Here is a 19,342-nt window from a genome sequence, read left to right on the forward strand (position 1 = left end):
TAAGCATTGTAGATCTTGTTCTAGAGGAAACGAGTATTAGACAAGAACTGAAAATAGGCAGATTAACACCACAAACAATTTAGAGAGGAAAGAAATAAGAATAAGAAAATTTTCAAAGGCTAGAGATTGAGTGTTATATTATTTCATGTTAAAAATTAGAAAATAAATAATATTTTTATATTTTTAATTAATATATGTGAAATGACAAAAATACCCCTAAAAATTTTGAAAAATTTTCAGGGGATCCATTGACCCCACTGCCCCCCTGTGCTCAGGTGATTAATCACATTGATGGCTATGTGATCTTTATTGACTATTTCTGAGTTTATCATGTGCTTATATACATTTTCCTCGATTCAAAATGTCAAAACATTTTAAAGTACCTTTACATATATATTTATTACATAAAGAAGCGAAATCAATAATGACGGTGACACTAGCATAACCACACACAAAAAAAAAAAGACTGGACGTGTTAACCTAAACCGTCAAATGGTAAATTCCAAAAAAAAGAAAATAAAAAAGTGGGAAATTAAGTAGTGGTAGCAAAAGACAATTTATGAACACGTATGATAACGTGGTGGTTCAAAAGATCCATTTTGAGAAACCTACACGGCGAGTTGGTGGCGCAACTGAATATTCCGGCCGTCATGTCACTGCCGCAAATCCCACTTCAACTTATTACTATATATTATCTCTTCTTTAAAGAGAACGAGTTTAGATCTACAATATTTCAATATATATATGTACATGCACGTATATACAATAGACGTGTATATATTGAAACAACCTGCAATCACAAATATTAATTGCTTTTATACAATAGCTCTTAAATGAGTTCACATACATTTTTTTTCGAGTAATTAGTTCACATACATCTATATTAATAAAAAAGGTAATAAATTTTATTTTTATAAAAAATATTAAAATAATAAAGATAATAATATATCATAGTAACACAAATAAAATTATGAGATACTGACATTCTCATATCTAACATTCATCTATATATGTACATGTACTTGATAATGAAAAAATAGAGTATTTATTGCAATTAATAGTGTGTGTTAGAAGTAGGAGTCGGAATCCTTTAATGCCTAACTCATTATGCACCATATATCTTATATTGTATTTATAGATAACTATTGCTAGGTATAAAGGAGATTTAAAAAATTTACTACTATTTTTTTTTTGTAAAATTGAACTCGTGTTAATTGATTAACAAAATCAAGTGGGGTTAATTAGGTCCGAGACACAGTCCATGATGATACTCTCTTCGTGCCGTATATATAAGTTGATTGGAATTTACACTAATATTTAAAAAATTATTAAAAATAAAAATTTATAAGTAAACTTACTAATATGCTTGTATTTATTATTTAATGATGAATTAAAGTTGGAGTAAATTAAAGAATAAAATAGGGATATAATAGTAAATGAGTAAAAAAAAATATTACTTTTTATAAAAATAAGCTTGTATAAATGGGACATTTAAAAAAGAAAAATAAGCTTATATATACGGGGCAGAGGGAGTATTGAATTTCAAATCCTTCCAGAATGAATTAAAATTAAATTATTGGGATTCCTTGATTTAGAATATAAATTAGTTTTATGATACAGTGATACTAGTTGAGATTGAGACACTAGTCCACGTCAATATTCCTTGAAGTCCCCCAATGGAAAAACAAGGTAAATGAATTGTGTCCAATGTTTGGGCATGAGGGAAAGGTGTTCTTTTGCTTTTAATCAAGTCAAGTTTGCGTTATGTAATTCCGTGTTACTAAATTAATTCTTGAGGGAATGATTTAATAAACAATAAATATGTGTGCATCTACCTCCGGTTAGAATATAAAAAATAAATAAATTAAAAATAATAAAATTTCAGATTTTGCTCGACAAGTTGACATACATGCATGTTTTCTTACAGTGATTACACTACTTACGACTATTTTAAATCAAAGCATTAATCAAATCAATAAACCTATCCAGCCACATTGTGGCCACCTACAAACTAATACTACTATAATATGAAAAATCATGATTTATTTAATTTATTTTTTAAAATAAAAATAGAATTTATTTATTTTATTATATTCTCTACAGTGTACTTATTTTTTTAAATTTTTTTTTGCATTTATTATTTTTAATTTATTTTTTAATAAAAATAAAAAAATACCAACAAATTGCAAAAAAAATAACTACAATATAGAGAATATGATAAAATAACTAAATCTTAATTTTCTTTTTAAAAAAAGTTAAACAAATTAAATTATTTTCAATTTAAATAAATTATGGATGACCATAATGTGACTGTTTAGCATTACTCTACTCAAATAATAACGAATATATTATACATGTTTGAGACAATGAAAGGTAATGTATTTAGGGACAATTACCCCAATTAATTAAAATATTGCTTAACTCTACTCAAATAATAATAATAATAATAATAAATGAATTCTAAAGTAGCAGATACAAATCAATTGTCGGAATACTGCAAATCTGGTTTAAATTTGCCAACTGTAGATTTAGGGGCTCTAGGTTATTTGTGAACATTGAATATAGATGTCAAAAGTTGCCTGTAAATAAATAAAAATATTTTATTAAAAAAAATACATGGTGCTTGGTGCATGGGTACAAAGTGGATCTTGACTGAAAAGTATATTTCAACAATTTTAACCAAGTAATCTCTCTTTCTTCGTCATTATATCACGTTAGTACGTCTATACGTGAGATACACAATGAATATCCAAATTAAACGATATCAAAATTAGACGAGATATATATATATATAATAAATATAAAATATATTTTAAAAATAAAATAAAATAAAATAATTCATATCAATTATTTAATAAATTTGATAGCGTATATTTTAAACGTTATATAAAATATAATGATAATTATAATTATTAAATAAATTTAAATTATTTAATAATGAAAATTGATATCACACAATATTACTATAAAGTATTATGTGTCATAGTAAATAAATCAATATTTTCATGCACAAATATAAATAATAAGTTGTAAAATTTTAATAAACAGCGAAAAATAAATATTTTAAAATTTAAAATTTTCATAATTTATTCATTTTAAATTCATTTTTGATGATTTTTATATTATATTAAAATTTCTCACGAACTTAAATTTAAGATGTATATTGAATATTTTCTCATATATCAAATTTGATTATGGTTTGAAAAGAAAATTAAAAAAATAGTGAAAAAATTTGTTGAAGAAGAGAGAAAAAAATGAGGGAAACGTTGGAGGGAAAAACTCCGTATGTATTACTAGTATGTCTTCTTGTGTGATGCACGAGCCACGATATATATTTATTTCTTTTTAGAATTTTAAATTATGTAAAAATGTAAAAATGTCATTATTTATGAGTTAGACTAATTGGTAACAACAAAAAAATTATGTTAATTTAAATAGGGTTAATTATCAAATCCACTCCTAACATATAGGCCCTTATCACGTCTAGCACCAAATGGTCGAGGTCGGGTCAACTAAACCCCCGATGTACTTAATTTCCTCTAATTAACCCCTCCCGACTTAACTGGGAGTTCACTCCGTTAACTATTTTATTTTTTATTTTATTGGTGGTGGGACCCACACCTTCTTCTTCGTCAAGCTCGCCGAAAAACATGTACGCCGCTCTGCCCCTGAGCTCGACGGCATCCCAATTGCCTCCGCCCAGGGACGGAGCCAGGGGGGGCTAGAGCCCCCTCCCAAATTTTGAGTTTTTTATAAATTTTTTTAAAAAAATATATATAGATATATGTTTATACCTATTATAAAATAATTTTGTTTTATAAAAGAGTATTTGGTTATTATATTCTCTCATATATACTTAATTTAAGGATAATTTTGTTATTTAAAACTATATAATCTATGAAATATTGTTTGTTATTATTACTATTATACTTGTCTTTTGATAAAAAATGCCTAATATGTATGAAATGCTAAAAAAAATTATAATGTATTGAAACTAATTTTTAATATATAGAAAATATATAATCTATGAACATGTTGTTTGTTATTATTATTATTATTATTATGCTTGTCTTTTAATAAAAAATGTTTTAAATATACGGAATGTCCAAAAAAAGTTTTTTGATATATTGAAACTATATAATCTATGAAAATATTGTTCGTTATTATTAGTATTATGCTCGAATTTTAATAAAAAAAATATCTTAAATATACAGAATGTCCAAAAAAAAATTCTCGGGGGCCCGTACAAGTTCAGCCCCCCGAACTTAATTCCTGGCTCCGTCCCTGCCTCCGCCCACAACTAACAACACATCCCAATCGAAAACGAAGAATCGCGCTGGTATTTTTTGAGTTGCCAATTCTTTTTTTTTTTTTTTGATCGGGCAAAGTCATGTTAGATGCTAGTAGTTAGTTTTCCATCCACTCCAAGAACCATCTTATCTCTCCATTCACCAAATTCACCTTATATCTCCAAGATCCACAATTCGCTCCCAAGAGGGATCGAACCCGGGTCACTTCACTTAAGTGAGGACCTGGTGGCCAGTGGGCTAAGCCCCCTGGTTTTGAGTTGCCAATTCTATTTCTTGTTCGTAGAATCTAAATTTTGTGTTTTGTTTTTCGATTTCTATTTTTTGTTGCTTTTGCTTTTCAAAAATTTATCAAACGAAGCGAAGAATTTTATCGGTGGGTTTTTTATGTTCTTCGATAAATCTCAGAATTTGTGGTTTTATTCACAAATCCAACCACAAAACCTGTATTTGCTGAATGATTGTACCATTTTAATTACTTTTTCGGAAAAAAAATCACCATTCTTATCTATTCTATTCCAACATTGCTGATCGTTAATTCACTCGCTGAGAAAAAAATGGATACCTCAACGCAACGACACCTGGGAAGATGAAGGCGGAAGTGGACCCCATGAACTGGAACAAGTACCAAATACTGGGAATGGCGATTGACAAAATGTATGACAAAGCTAGCAGAGCAAGAGTGAGGGCAACAAATCTGTTGTTGTCCGCAGCCAAGTGAGGCTTCCTATCTATTCTATTTCACCATTCTTGAATTTTTTGCCTGTGCAGAGTGTGAGGGATGTGTTGTTAGTTGAGGGAGGTGATTGGGATGTCGTCGAGCTCAGGGGCAGAACGGCGTGTTTTTCGGCGAGCTTGATGAAGAAGAATGCGTGAGTCCACCACCAACGAAATAAAAAAATATAATAGTTAACAGAATTAACTCCCCGTTAAGATAGTTGAGTGTATTGTGAGTGGAGAAGAGGTCCTACTTAAAACATAGTGTTAATAATCTTAATTAATTGTATTGTGAGTGGATAAAATGGCTCATCATGTAATAGAAAGTGTCCAAAAATAGAAGGAGACTAATTTTTGTGGACGTCCCAAAATGGCAAATAATAACTAGTTTTTGTGAATGGAGGAAGTAATAACTAAATACGTATAATAATAATAATTAAATTTATCGATTGTAAAACAAATAATTTAAGTCAATATCATTTTGAGCAAATAACACTAAACTATCAATATAATAATATAACAATTTTGAGCTCTTAAAAGTCCAAAGTATATAATCATTGAAGGTTCAAATATAAATAGCCCAAAACTAATTAAAAAATCAGTAAAAATACAACAACAAATATGTTTATATAAATAAATAAATAAATAATTCGAACACATAATTAAATAAATCTATTTAATATTTTAAATTCTAATTTTAAGATATATAACTATTTTTAATAAATAAATTCATATTAAAATTAACACAAATGTTCTTCTCCTTAATTTCATTTAAAGTTACTACAGTATAATTTTAAAAAAATTAAATTTAAAATAATTATAATTAAACAATCATTTAAATTTTTTTGAAAGGAAAAAAATAACATCTACTTATTTTTTCACCAACAAATAAAAATAAAATGAAAAAAAAAGTATGATGTTCAATATTTGAGATAAATGAGAGCGTATATAAATTAATTTTGATATTTTAAACGATAATAATCTATTTATTTCAAATTCATTTTTCTTATAATTTTTATATCAAACTAAAGATCTTCTTGTATTTTTTAATTTAACATTCATATTGAATATCTTTTCATAAATTAAAATTAATGATTTTTTAAAAGTATTAAAATAGAAAAAAAAATATTGAAAAAAATTGAGAAGAGAGAAATTTTGAACACAAAAAAATCCTCTTCTATATAGATATAGATTTGTTTGTAAACATTTGGACGTACAATTGTGCTTCGGCCACGCACGAAATATATATAAGCGCATGTAACACATTCACAATAAATTTATATAATGGAATAATAAATCATTCACAAAATCCCTTGTACACTCGAGTGTATCGTACAGTCGGATTGATTCATACTCAAATTCTGACCCACATGCTAATTTAAATTCGCATTCTAATCCAAATTGTGTAAATGACACTATTCAATTATACAAATGACACTGCTTATAATTGACACTATTCAATTATATAAAAGACACTGTAACATTTTAAAATATTATAATGTCATTTACAATCTTATAGTGTCAATTATAGGAAGTGACATTTATATTTCTGAATAATATCAATTATACCCAGTGTCATTTACAATGTTGTAGTGTCATTTATACGCAGTGTCATTTGTATAACAGAATAGTGTCAATTACAGACAATGGTATTTGTATAACTGAATATTGTCATTTACACGATTTGAATCAGAATGCGAATTTGGATTATGATGCAGATCAAGATTTATGTATGGATCAACCCGGGTATATGGTATACACTCAAGTGTACCCAAGACCACCTCAAAATCATTTGAGAATTAGGCAGATAAATCCTTTACTGTAACATCGAAAAAAATGATTTGGTTGGCGCAGCCTTTATCAATTTATGTATTGATTGTTGGCATGGATATAATAACTTATTTTATACTTTTTCCTTCCACAAAAAAACTTCATATTTTTTTTGGAACGTTCATAAAAGATCTTTTTACCTATCTTTAGATTATACCCGACCACTTATAAATATCTTACTTATCGTTACTTTTCACCATTTCACTACTTCTAATACTAATTAAAACACATTGTTACAATTTTTTATACACTCAACAGCTTTTTCTCCACTTTCAATAATATTTTTCTTTTGTGTCACTTTCTTTTAGAAAGTTCTTTCGTGGATGAAATGAATATTTCAAATCATATTATTTAATTTGGACCCGACATGCGACAAGGTTGTTTAATTATTTTTGTAGTAACTAAGTTAAGAAAAAACTCAAGATAAAGTATCAGCCGAAGAGCACGAAGAATAGTTGTTGCTGATCAATCCAAACCAAAGAATACACACTCAATCAGATAAAGCTAGTGTACCAATCAACAAGAAATCTTCTCAACCGACCACCAGATAGTTGTCGAATCAACAAAAGTACTAATTTACAAACTCACTAATGCAGTCCACTGAAATATATCTTCAGAGAATCTGTATATTTAGAGATTATTTATAATCTTGTAGAGTTGACAACGACAATCTCGCCAACCTCGACTGGGAAGTTTTTCTACGGCGAAACAAAGAAGGATTATTTGAACAGGCTCTCCAACGACTCTTTCTCAGACATTATCCTATATATATACTATGTAGGTTCCAGCACAATCAACACCAAAATTTTGTGCGATCAGATCCTACAATTCTTCAAAAGCACTCAACTTCAAAAACACTCTTTCAACAAAATTTTGAAGAAGGAAATTTTATAAGCTCATAATATCTCCAAATTTCTACAAGTTATTCTACTTGAGAACTTACATACACTTCCTTAGTGATTAGGCATATATTTTTTGAGGGAGTTTACTTTGTATGATTGACTATTTTTATCCTCAAGAGTAAGATTTCTTCAATCCCACCTTTTCCATGAGATAAGAATCAAGGGGTCTTGGGATATCCAAAGTTCCAATCCATTAAAGTGAATAAGGGATTAGCCTTACTATTTTTATCTATCAAGACTAATCCTCTAGAGTAAACGCCCCCTTTGTATACTCTAGCCTAGTCTCCCAAGCAAAAAAAATATTTATGTACTATTCTCATTGTAACAATTTGCTTACCCTAGTTGAAAAATACTTACGAAACAAATTTCCTTCTGTAATCATTTAGGCATAGTGTTAGAAAATAGAATGCAAGTAAGCGATGAAAACACAATAAAGTTTTGGTCAAAACTCGTGGTTTAGTCTAAGGTTATCTGACTGATTGGCTGACTTATAACCATAAAATGAGGAATTTTAAGGTGAACTGGATTCTCCTTTAAATCAAACTCGTGGACGTATAGGAGCATTTTAGTTCGAACCACGCTATATCGTTTGTGTGTTTTATTTTTCAGTATCTTTATCTGCTATATCAATTGTCATTCAATCAGCACACTTACACTTCATCATTCTCACACGCAAATTGAAACCGATTAAAGTGTATGAGATAATTAATTTTCATTAATGTTTTTCGAACAAAGTGAGTAACTAAAACCACCACATTTCGCACACGGTGCAACTGATAAGCTCTTTAGTTGTCAGTAGGTTAGCTAACTGATTATTACTCTGAAATTTGTTTAACGCTTCCCTGATAGAACATTATCTGGACTAAGTCAGCTCAGGACTAGTGTGTTGATCTTAAGTCACCTGAAAATTAAGTCAATAGTTGTACTGAATTATTCGTTATGTCAATCTCAAGTAAAACCAAATGTTGTTAACTGATGTATTCCCTCCACACATCAGTATATATATATACTCACTCAGAACCTACAAAAATTAATAAATTTAAATAAATATCAAGTAATAATTAAATCGAGAACAAAATAGACATTTAAACGTTAATTTTAAACATGTCATTTGATTAGGCATAATTCTAATTGTCCACGGCGTAATTTTCGAAATGTAGATTGAAATTCAATCAGAAGACTCATGTTTTGCTTTTTCCTGATTTTGTGTAGGCAAGGTAGGATTAATTTAATCGCCATCATACTACGTTACACATTTATTTACGTATCTTAATATACAAGAATAGAAGATGAAATCCAATTTGAAACCGAGAATCTCGTTTTAATGAGCAGCACATAGAATTAGTGAAGAGGAGGGTTGTTTTATCAGTAACTAAGAATAGTTAATTATGGCATCAATTTTGCCAAAAGTTGATAAAACGACATGAAGTGGAAAAATAAAGAGGTAGCAATATGTAGTTGATGACGAGGAGATGCATAAGGATTTCTGGTTAACGTAAAAGTGCGGTTTACTTTATTTATTTGGTGGCGACTCTTAAGATATGGAGTATTATTTTTTGTTTAATTAGTAAAAGTGTTGCCAAATCTTGCGGTGCCTATAAGAAAATTGTGGCAAATATTATCCTTTCTCTTGGGTGCGTTGAAAATTTCGTTACTATCACTTTATTCTCTTATACTACTATGTCCCCAAATAACTTTTCAGGACAGAGGTACCAAAATTTTAAGATAAAATTACTGAATATATTAAAAAAGTATTATAATTAATATTAAAAGTGATGAAAAATTATTATAATTAATATTAAAATTAGTAAAAAAAAAATAAAAAATAAGAATAAATAAGATATTATTAGTAGTGAAATTGTGTCCACAAATGAAAAGAGAGGTCATTTAAGGAACAATCTAAAAAGATAAGTTAGGGAGTTATTTGGGTGACGGAGAATATTATTCCGTTCTTTTTATTGTGTGTATCTAACTATGATGACCTTGAAGGAAGGTCTATTATGAATCTAATTATTCCATCAGTCCCAACGAAGTTGAGACGTTTCTTTTAGGCACGGAATTTAAGAAGGGGGGTAGTATTTAGTGAAAAAGTAAAATGAAAGAGAGAGTAATGTGGTTAAGAAAAAATAAGGTGTAAATATTAATTTATTCCAAAAAGGAAAGCGATTTAACTTTGTTGGGATGACCGAAAAGGAATACGATCGAACTTCGTTGGGACGGAGAGAGTATTAAATATCAATCTGAAATAAACTATATAATATTTAAATGTATTTAATCAATATTAGTTTGTAGAATTAAAGGAAATGATTCTTTCTGGGGAAGAAAAACAGGTAATTAATTTTGCTTTCTGTTTTTATTTTTTTATTTTTTCTTCTTTCAAGAAATTGATCCCCCCCCTTAACCATTCAAAATAAAAAAGGGTATTTCATTTCAAGAGCATATACTATGTAAACATGAGCAGCTAGTAACGTGGTGTTATGTGAGCCTTGTTCGAAAGCTGATATATATTCTTTTTCATTATTTCAATAGTCAACATATATATGCTTTCTTTTAGTTCTTTTTGCATTGAAATACGGCCGCACGTAACAAAATATCATCAACTACGCATCCTAGCTGTTTTCGATCCACCTTTTCCTATTTTGTATTCATTTTTATGTATTAATGTATGTCACAAATTGATAAATAAAAAGACAATTCACATATGATAACAGAAAAAATGGAGTATAGGATTACTGGTGCACATCTAATATAGCGATTAGAGTTCCTATGAATAATAATAATAGTAATAAAAAACCGAAAAGTATTGAAAACAACAAAAAGATAAATGAGTACACAACCAAAAAGAGGCAGAGCCCAATTTGTGAGAATAATATGAAAAATGTTTTGCTATTATTAATGCTATCTATATAGTATTTACTTTGCCCAAGACAATATATAAAGGCAAAACAGAAAGGACTAAGGAGGTCATCAAGGGAATTCCATATGAGAAAAGTTCAACGATTTTCTTGCTTTTTAAACCTTTCCAACGATGTGAAATTACCATCGATTTTCTTTCTAAATGCAAGAGAAAATACGACTAGTTAATTTATTTAGACGTTCTAAAGAATGTTATTTTTACATATATACAGACCGCATTTCATTTTTCGAACTTCTAAGTATGTAATTGTATATTGTTACTATACCCTATTATTTTATATGCATTGTAATTAATTTTGTTTTTCACAATATTCATTAAATAAGGGTAGAGAACAAAACTGAATCTATCTATCTATTAAACTTATACTCCTATAACAAAACTTATTTGAATCACTACAACAATCACAATCTTAGTCGAGATATAACAAAGCATACTGGAATCACTACAACAATCCGCAATCTTAGTCAAGAAGATCTAGCTCAAGCGATATCAGGCATCAAGTTTTTTTCTTGTAATAATTAGTCATTGGTTCAAAATCCCAATTATGTTTTGATGCATATAATTTTGGGGGACTATTCAGGAATTTTAATAAAATATTTGATAATGTTGTGAGTAGAGTGGGAAATAGATCGATGTGTTGCATGTACTGTACTACTATAAATAGATCTAGCAAATTTTTTGTGGACGGACCGAAAAAAATTATGGCAATTTTTTTGTGATCAGAGAGTATATCTTAATTACACAAAAAAAATCCACAATTTTATATACGTGGCATTTCCTATATCTTTCATTCTTATCTATTTTAAATTTTCATTCACACATCTAATCTAATCTAATGTATATTAAAGTTTACCCATTATAACCTCAGTAAAATGGTCTCATTCCTACATTAGTACTCATTCATCATTCGTATATTGATATTTTATTAAAATTCACTATTGTAATTTTTTAGTATTATTTTCAATCATTTTGGTCTTCCCTAATTTGAAAACATATACAAAAAATTGGATATAAATTATTTTTTCAATATTAATTCAATTTTATTTTTAATTTGTAATAAGTCTATTTGGCTTGGGATGCATTTTTAGTAAGTAAAACTATCTTCAATGCAATACATATCTTCCATAAGTTAGATATACGTATTTCATTGAATAATTTGACTAAATTGTATCATCGCACTGAAGTATATATAAGCACGACCACACGACACAAGTTGATGAAGTAATAAACTCAAATTATTATATATTAAAAATAATGAGTTAGTTATTTTTAGACTTTTTCAATACTATTGATAAATCTCAATGATATACTAGTTAAATACAAATTTATTCTGATAGCATATGATGTAATTGTATTAAAAAAATGTCCATCTAAGCAGACACATAATTTTAATCTATAATATACGGATAAACGGTTTAATTATGTCTTTTTTGTCAAATAATTTACTATTTGATGATTTGGCTAAATAATAGTTACTCCCTTCGTCCGCCATAAATATAGCACTTTGAGTGGATAGAGGTTTTAATAAAATACTAGTAATTTGTGAATGTATATTTACTGAATAAAGGGTCCCATCATGTATAAAATAAGTGGTTGATGTTGAATTAAATTTGACTAAAGTTGATTTTTATTATAAATAAGAGAAATTTATAAGAATAAAGTATCATAATAAATAGTTGGGTTATGTCTTAAAAAGAAAAATATTTGGCTTGGGATATACTTTTAATAAGTAAGACTAGTAGACTATGTTCACAAGTTAGGTATATGAATTTCATTGAATAATTTGACTAACTTGATAAAATTACATCATCCCATTAAAGTATATATAAGCACAACCACACAAGTTGATGAAGGGTAAACTCAATTATTTAAAAAAATTATTGGATGAGTTATTTTTAGACTTTTCAATACACTTCATTTAGTTTATTGATAAATCTCAATGGTATAATCAGGTACTCTATCCGTCCATCAATTCATATTTTAGGGGAAAGAGGTACGATTTTTTTTTTTAAAAAAAAGTGTATTATTTATTTATGGAGTTGAGAACCCACAATTAATAAAGGCCAATACATTAATTAGTAAACTAGGACACGAATTGATGAATAGATCAAAATAGTAAATTATGACACGAATTGGTGGACGAAGTGAGTACAAATTTATTATATAAATAGTCTGAAAGCATGTGATGTGATTGTATTAAAAAAAATGTCCTTCTGAAAATGACTTTTTGGTCAAATAATTTATTATTTGATGATTTGGCTAAATAATACTTTCTCCATCCCATAACAAATGTCTATTTTTTTTTTACACGAGAATTTAGGTGGGGATGATTAAAGAATAAAAAGATAAAACGTGGTGGAACTCACTTTTATTTTGTGAGAGAAATAGAATTTAGGTGGAGATAATTAAAAAGTAAAATAAAAATAAAAAGTGGTGAAGATCACTTTCCTTTTTTAGAAAGTAGACATTTGTTGTGGGACAACTCAAAAATGAAATATAGACACTTATTATGGGACAGAGAGAGTAACTACTACTTCTTCTGTCCATGAAATATCTTTCTAAAGGAAGGTGACATGAGTTTTAAGAAAAACTAGTTGTATATTTGGTGAGTAAAAAATGAGTCTCACAAATTATAAAAAGTGGCTATAGTTAGTAGAGTTTTCAAAAGTGGTGGGTCCATTAACGAGAATGTGTGTAAATTATAATGTACTAGTATGTTTTATGATTTTGTCAAATAATAATTAGTTTTTGTTACGTAAATAGTTTCTCTATTTACATGATTTGATTTGTATTCGTTGAGTGAGTTAAAATGGCATATTTGTCACCTAACTATAATTTTTTATTAACATATCCCAAACTTAAAATATGAGAAAATAAGTTGAATTACTCAACAATACAAAATATAGATATACTAATTAAAAAATACTTCTTCCGTCTCCCAATTCTTTATCCTTTTGAAAATAACACGAGTTTTAATAAAATGATTAAGTATATTGTGAGTGGAATAAGAGTCTCACTTTTTCGATAGATTAACAGTATTAAATAATGAAATTTAAAGATCGTGCCACTGTAGACTAGAATCAAAGACCATTGGCCTTAGGTATTAATCACTCTAGTGCTTTGGCCAACACACACACACAAGAGTCTCACTTTTATTATATTATTATTAAAATAGAGTAAGGGTTCCACTTTTTTTATAGGATTGTGCAAATTAATCTTACTAAAATAAAAGGGAAAAAGAATCAATAGACGAACATAGTTGTATATTTAAATTATATATAATTAAAAAATATAATTACAAAATAGTGATGATTAAATTACGTCACAATAAATTTATGAATTTTGGATTTCTATTTATCTTAAATCTCCAATCACACATCGAACTTTTAGTAGACTTCACCGATTAAACAATCTAAATAAAAGGACATTGATCACTAATTTATTAGCAACAAAACTGCAACTAAAACAGTGAAATTGTAGCAATAAATAGGAAGCATAGTACCGTATCCACGGGGACTGGTAAACGAAATTACTCTAAATAATTCTAAAGAGAACTCTAACAATATTCAGGCAACTCCCAAGATCAATGAATTAATTAAAATTAAACTTTGGAACAAAACAAATAAAACACATGTAAAAATCAGATAATAAAACGACTGATTCTAGCGAAGAAAATTCATTAATCAAATCCACATAATCAACCTATTAATCTTAATTACCAGTTTAATTCAACTATGATGTAGAGATCACACAAATAATCAATTACTCTCGGTAGAGCAACAATGACAGTAGATTAGTAAATTATCCATCTCCGTTAGGTCTTAAGAAAATTTACTAACTCCCAAAAGCTCCGAGGAATAGCTCCCTATGATCCACATATTTCCGTTAGGTCTTAAGGTTAAAATCATATCACACATTCCTTAATTTACTAAACAGTTATCTCCGTTAGGTCTCAAATCGAATAGCTACACATGCAAACTATTGATAAGATAATTCACAAGAATTCAAGCATCAAGAATTGTGAATCATAAATTGAAAGACAAAAAGGTATCAATAAATCAATCACATGAATTCAAATTAACTATTTATAAACCCTAGAATCAGATTAAAAACTTAGCTTAGCAAAATAAAACATAAATATAATTAATAAAAAAGCAATAATAAAAACTGAATTATATAAAATCCGGAAGAATGTTGAATGACAGCTTGAATCTTGCTGAAAAATAAAGCTAATCTATGAAAACAATAAAATTCGAAATTTAAAACTGAAAAGATGGAGAAAAGGGGTGAAGAGATGTGTCTAATAGGTCAAATAAAGGACCTATATATAGACACAAGGAAAAAATACAGTCCAGAGCTCGAAAAGCACTGAAAAACGCATAAAAATAAGGTTTTCCGGACGCGCGGCGATCGCCGCGCTCCAGGCCAAAATCTGCCCCTTTCCGGCGACCTTCGCGGCAGTCGCCGGTTGGGTTGCCGCCCACCGTGCAAAAATCCTTCTTCACCTGGCGCTCGCCGCTGGGTCGCCACTACTGCGCGCGACTTTCTTATTTCGGCCATATCTCCCTCATCCGAATTTCGATTTGCAATCCGTTTGCACTCATGAACTCATATGGAGACGCAGTACACTTTTATTTCAGACCATTTTTTCAAATTCGAACTCAATATTCCTGTAAATTCCTTCAAAGTTCGAGCAAGCACAAGATAAAGCAATATAAGCATAAAACAATCATCCAACACTCGATTTTCTATGAAATTGACATCACATGAACACTAAAAACCATGGAAAAATGAGTGTTATCAGACACTTAGGTCCAACATTGATTTTACAAGCGAATATACTTGTTCAATGTATTTGGTCTAAGCTGTAATTTTTGTAAAATATAGACAAAAAATTGAAGAATGGAAAAAATTAACGAATAATAGTATTTTCTATTTAAATTTATTATTATATACATTCAAAATTTTGTAACACCGAATTAATTAGTTGATAAACCTATGTAAAATTTTTATTATTTTTAAATTTTTTTATTATTCATACATTTATTATTACTCCATCCGTCCCAATTTTTTGTATCCACTTTTAGTAGTATTAAATACTACTAAAAGTGGATACAAAAAGCTGGGACGGAGGGAGTAATAATTTTTGTAATGATCGGATTTTTGTTAAGATGGATAACCAATTAAGGTAATAAAATTGGCAAGTATTACTATAATTATAACTTTATTGATATATCCAAAATACAAAATAGGAGAAAAAAAAAGTTGAATTACTAAAGAATTATAAATATATATGTAATAGTTAAAAATAGTAAATTTAAATTTTATATAACTATTAAAAGCAATTATAGAAAAGTGATGGTTAAATTACATCACAATTAATTTATAATTTTTTTTTATATATATCTTCAATCTTCAACTCCATATCAAACTTTTAGTACACTTTGATAAACACTCGTTTTGCATGATTTTATTGGACTTTTATTGTGTGAATTGTTGGAATTACACTTATGTGATGTCTTGTGTATTATTTGGTGACAGTCACGTTTAAGTTTAAGTGTAATTTTGGCTATTTTATGTAAGTTGATAATAATGAATGTTCAAGAATCAAGAATAAAGAGAAACATGCATGCTCGAAAATCGAAGAAATGAGCACGGAAGAAAGCATAGCGTAGAGAAGAGTAGCTCAACGACCACTGCCAAGGTCATCGATTCCATGAAGCAATGAAGAACAAAGTCGGCGACCGCTGTAGACCACATCGGTCGCCGAAGTGTATTATAAATTTGACATTTACAATGGAAGCCAAATCAATCCATACATGGGATGGAAAGAGTACGTCCCCTCGTATTTATTTGCACGTACAATTCCATCATATGCTCCATGGTAACGTCTTCATAATGATACGCATAACCTATTTGATGTAATAAAATACGAAACGACTTTATGAAAAGGAGATTCGAATCCAATAATCATAAAGAATTGTGTAAATTAATCTTTAATGGGTCCAACACATGCTATGCTTGAACTAATTATGAGGTGTGTAAAATGAAGAAAAATGGAAACCGTATCGAAGTCATAACACTTTTGGATAATCCAACTATATTTTCCATTACAAGCCCATATAGCAATAGTGTGCAACACAGATCATTCAACCAAAAAAAAATACAAGAAAGAATATGCATGCCAAATAGTACAAGAGCACTACCTAATTAGTGAGAACAGCAATATCGATCATCCATTTATTATTTTAATTTATATAAAAAAGGGTTGCCAATATTGAAACGTTTTTACCAAAAACTGAATTATGTAGTGCAAAACTCCCAACCAAGATAAGCATCATGACTATTTTTGTGTAGAATAGGAAACAACCACAAAATATTATACTTTTTATTTATTTATATGTTTTGCACTTGCATGTTGTGTTATCTACAAGTTGATTGATATTAAGAGCATAAGGTAGAAAGTGGGATCGAAAGTTGGAATTGCTTCTTTGATTTTAGAATACGCAAATGTTATGATGACTAGGTGTCTAGTACAAGATTTTATCCCTTAGGTACTTTTAGTTAAAGTGAAATGAGAGTTGTTAAATTTAGTAAAGTATAGTATCTTGTAAGCATATGGTTTAGTAATGTACGCGCGAAATTTGAAGCATTTTAGTATGTTTCCATCATTCAATTTTTAGCAAATTAAACCACAAAAGTTAAATAAAAGAATACATGCACCAAAGATATCTATATGGACATCATTAAAACGTTCCAAACATCAGATTAAAATGGGTTAATGTGCAAAAACACCCCCAACGTTGCCACCCTAATTATATTTAAGCCTCTAACCTACTGTTGGTGGCAACCAACACCCCAAAGTTCGTTAAGTACTACATTTACACTCATAGACAAACAGTTTCTTTCACAACGTTAAGTTTTTTTTAGACTAGATTATTAAAAAGGACATGAGAAAGCGGGAGTTTAAGAGACAAACAGATATCTCCCCCATCTCCCTCAAAACATATCAAACGCAGAAACCCAAAACCCTCATTCACATACTGATAAATTTATTCACGAAGAAGAAGATTGTTCATTTGAGTAAATAGAGGCTTTTGATGGTGGGAATTTGGTTGAGGACTTTGATCAAACATGTTGCGTTCATGATAAAGGCAAATATATTGAAATATCCTATGTATCTATTTATTTTCTATAATTTGCCATATATGTGCCTTAATTTGCAATGATTTTTCTGTGTAAATTTTCTTACTGTAATGAAGCCTCAATGTCACAAAATAAATGAATTACAAAAATGAAAAATCTAGAGACTAAGGAAATTGTTGGACTTGTTATATATATGTATTCAAAATCTTTGGAAAAGAAGAGATAATGAAATTGTGTTATATTTAATTTTTATTTATTTATTTTGAGATGTGAAATGTGGAAGGAAAGAGGAGCTTGGTGGATTTAAACGCACCATTTGCTAGATCGGTGGATTTTGGGGGAAATTTAGAAGAAAAATTTAAAATGAAATTTAGAGAGAGTCAATTGAGGGAAATAGAGAAAGTGGAAATTGGCCTTTTCTTGGTGCCTTTTCTCGATCTAGTTGACATATTGGTTAGGTTTTATGTAAGCATCTCTTTCCATTTTCCCCTATTATATATAGTTATAATACTAATTAAAACAAAATAATTTTTTTAACGATGGTGAAGGAACTGTTTAATTGTAATACTAACGAACTTTGAGGTGTTAATTGCCACCAACATTAGATTAAGGGTTTAAGTGTAGTTGAGGTGGCAACGTTAAGGGTTTTTTTGCATATTAACCCGATTAAAATTACAAAGAGATATCAAAGTTTGTTAATTATTTTCCCCTAAAAACAAAATATGTACATTATTTGATAATCAATCTGATTAATAAATTAGCAGTTGCAACCATCTAAAAAAAGAACAAAAAAAGGAAAATAAATACTCCATCCGTCCACCAATTTGTGTCCTAATTTGTCATTTTGATCCGTTTACCAATTCGTGTCCTACCCATTTTTAGTAATTATTTTTTTAATAAATAAATAATTTTTTCTTAAAAGTTGTGTTCCCTTCTCCACTCAACAAATAAACAAACACTTTTTTTAAAAAATTCGTGCTTCCTTTCCTTAGAACACGAATTGGTAGACGGAAAGAGTATATTTTATGTCGTACTATTGTACAGAGTCATTGGTTTATAGATCTACTCAAACTTTACCCAACTTAGCTAAAGAAGTTTTCTCTAAAATAGAGCCCATATTCATGTGGGTCAACGGTGACCTTTAGACCTAAGTTTTTTTTTTGTACTTTTTGTTTTTTCCTTTTTTTTCAGGTAAAAGTTGTAAAACTTGCTTCTAATGAGCAAATGGCCTGTGTTCATCACTTTTTAATGAAAAATATTCACGAACCCAATAATTGAAAAAAAATCTGAAGACTAATCCATTTCGAATTGTTAAGGAATATATTTCCACAACAATCAACTACAGGTTTTCATTTTACCAAACAGCCCGCTAGAAATCGGGCTGGACCCTTATGTTTTATATCCATTTGTATTGGGCTCCTCTACTTGCCGAAGGCCCAATTTTATTGAAGACAATTTACAAGCAATTTTTTTACTTCGATTTTGTTATCAGGGCTTGTTTGCTTTTTATCCCTCTAAATAGA

The sequence above is a fragment of the Salvia miltiorrhiza genome, chromosome 8, assembly GCF_028751815.1.
Source record: "Salvia miltiorrhiza cultivar Shanhuang (shh) chromosome 8, IMPLAD_Smil_shh, whole genome shotgun sequence".
Lineage (NCBI taxonomy): Eukaryota > Viridiplantae > Streptophyta > Magnoliopsida > Lamiales > Lamiaceae > Salvia > Salvia miltiorrhiza.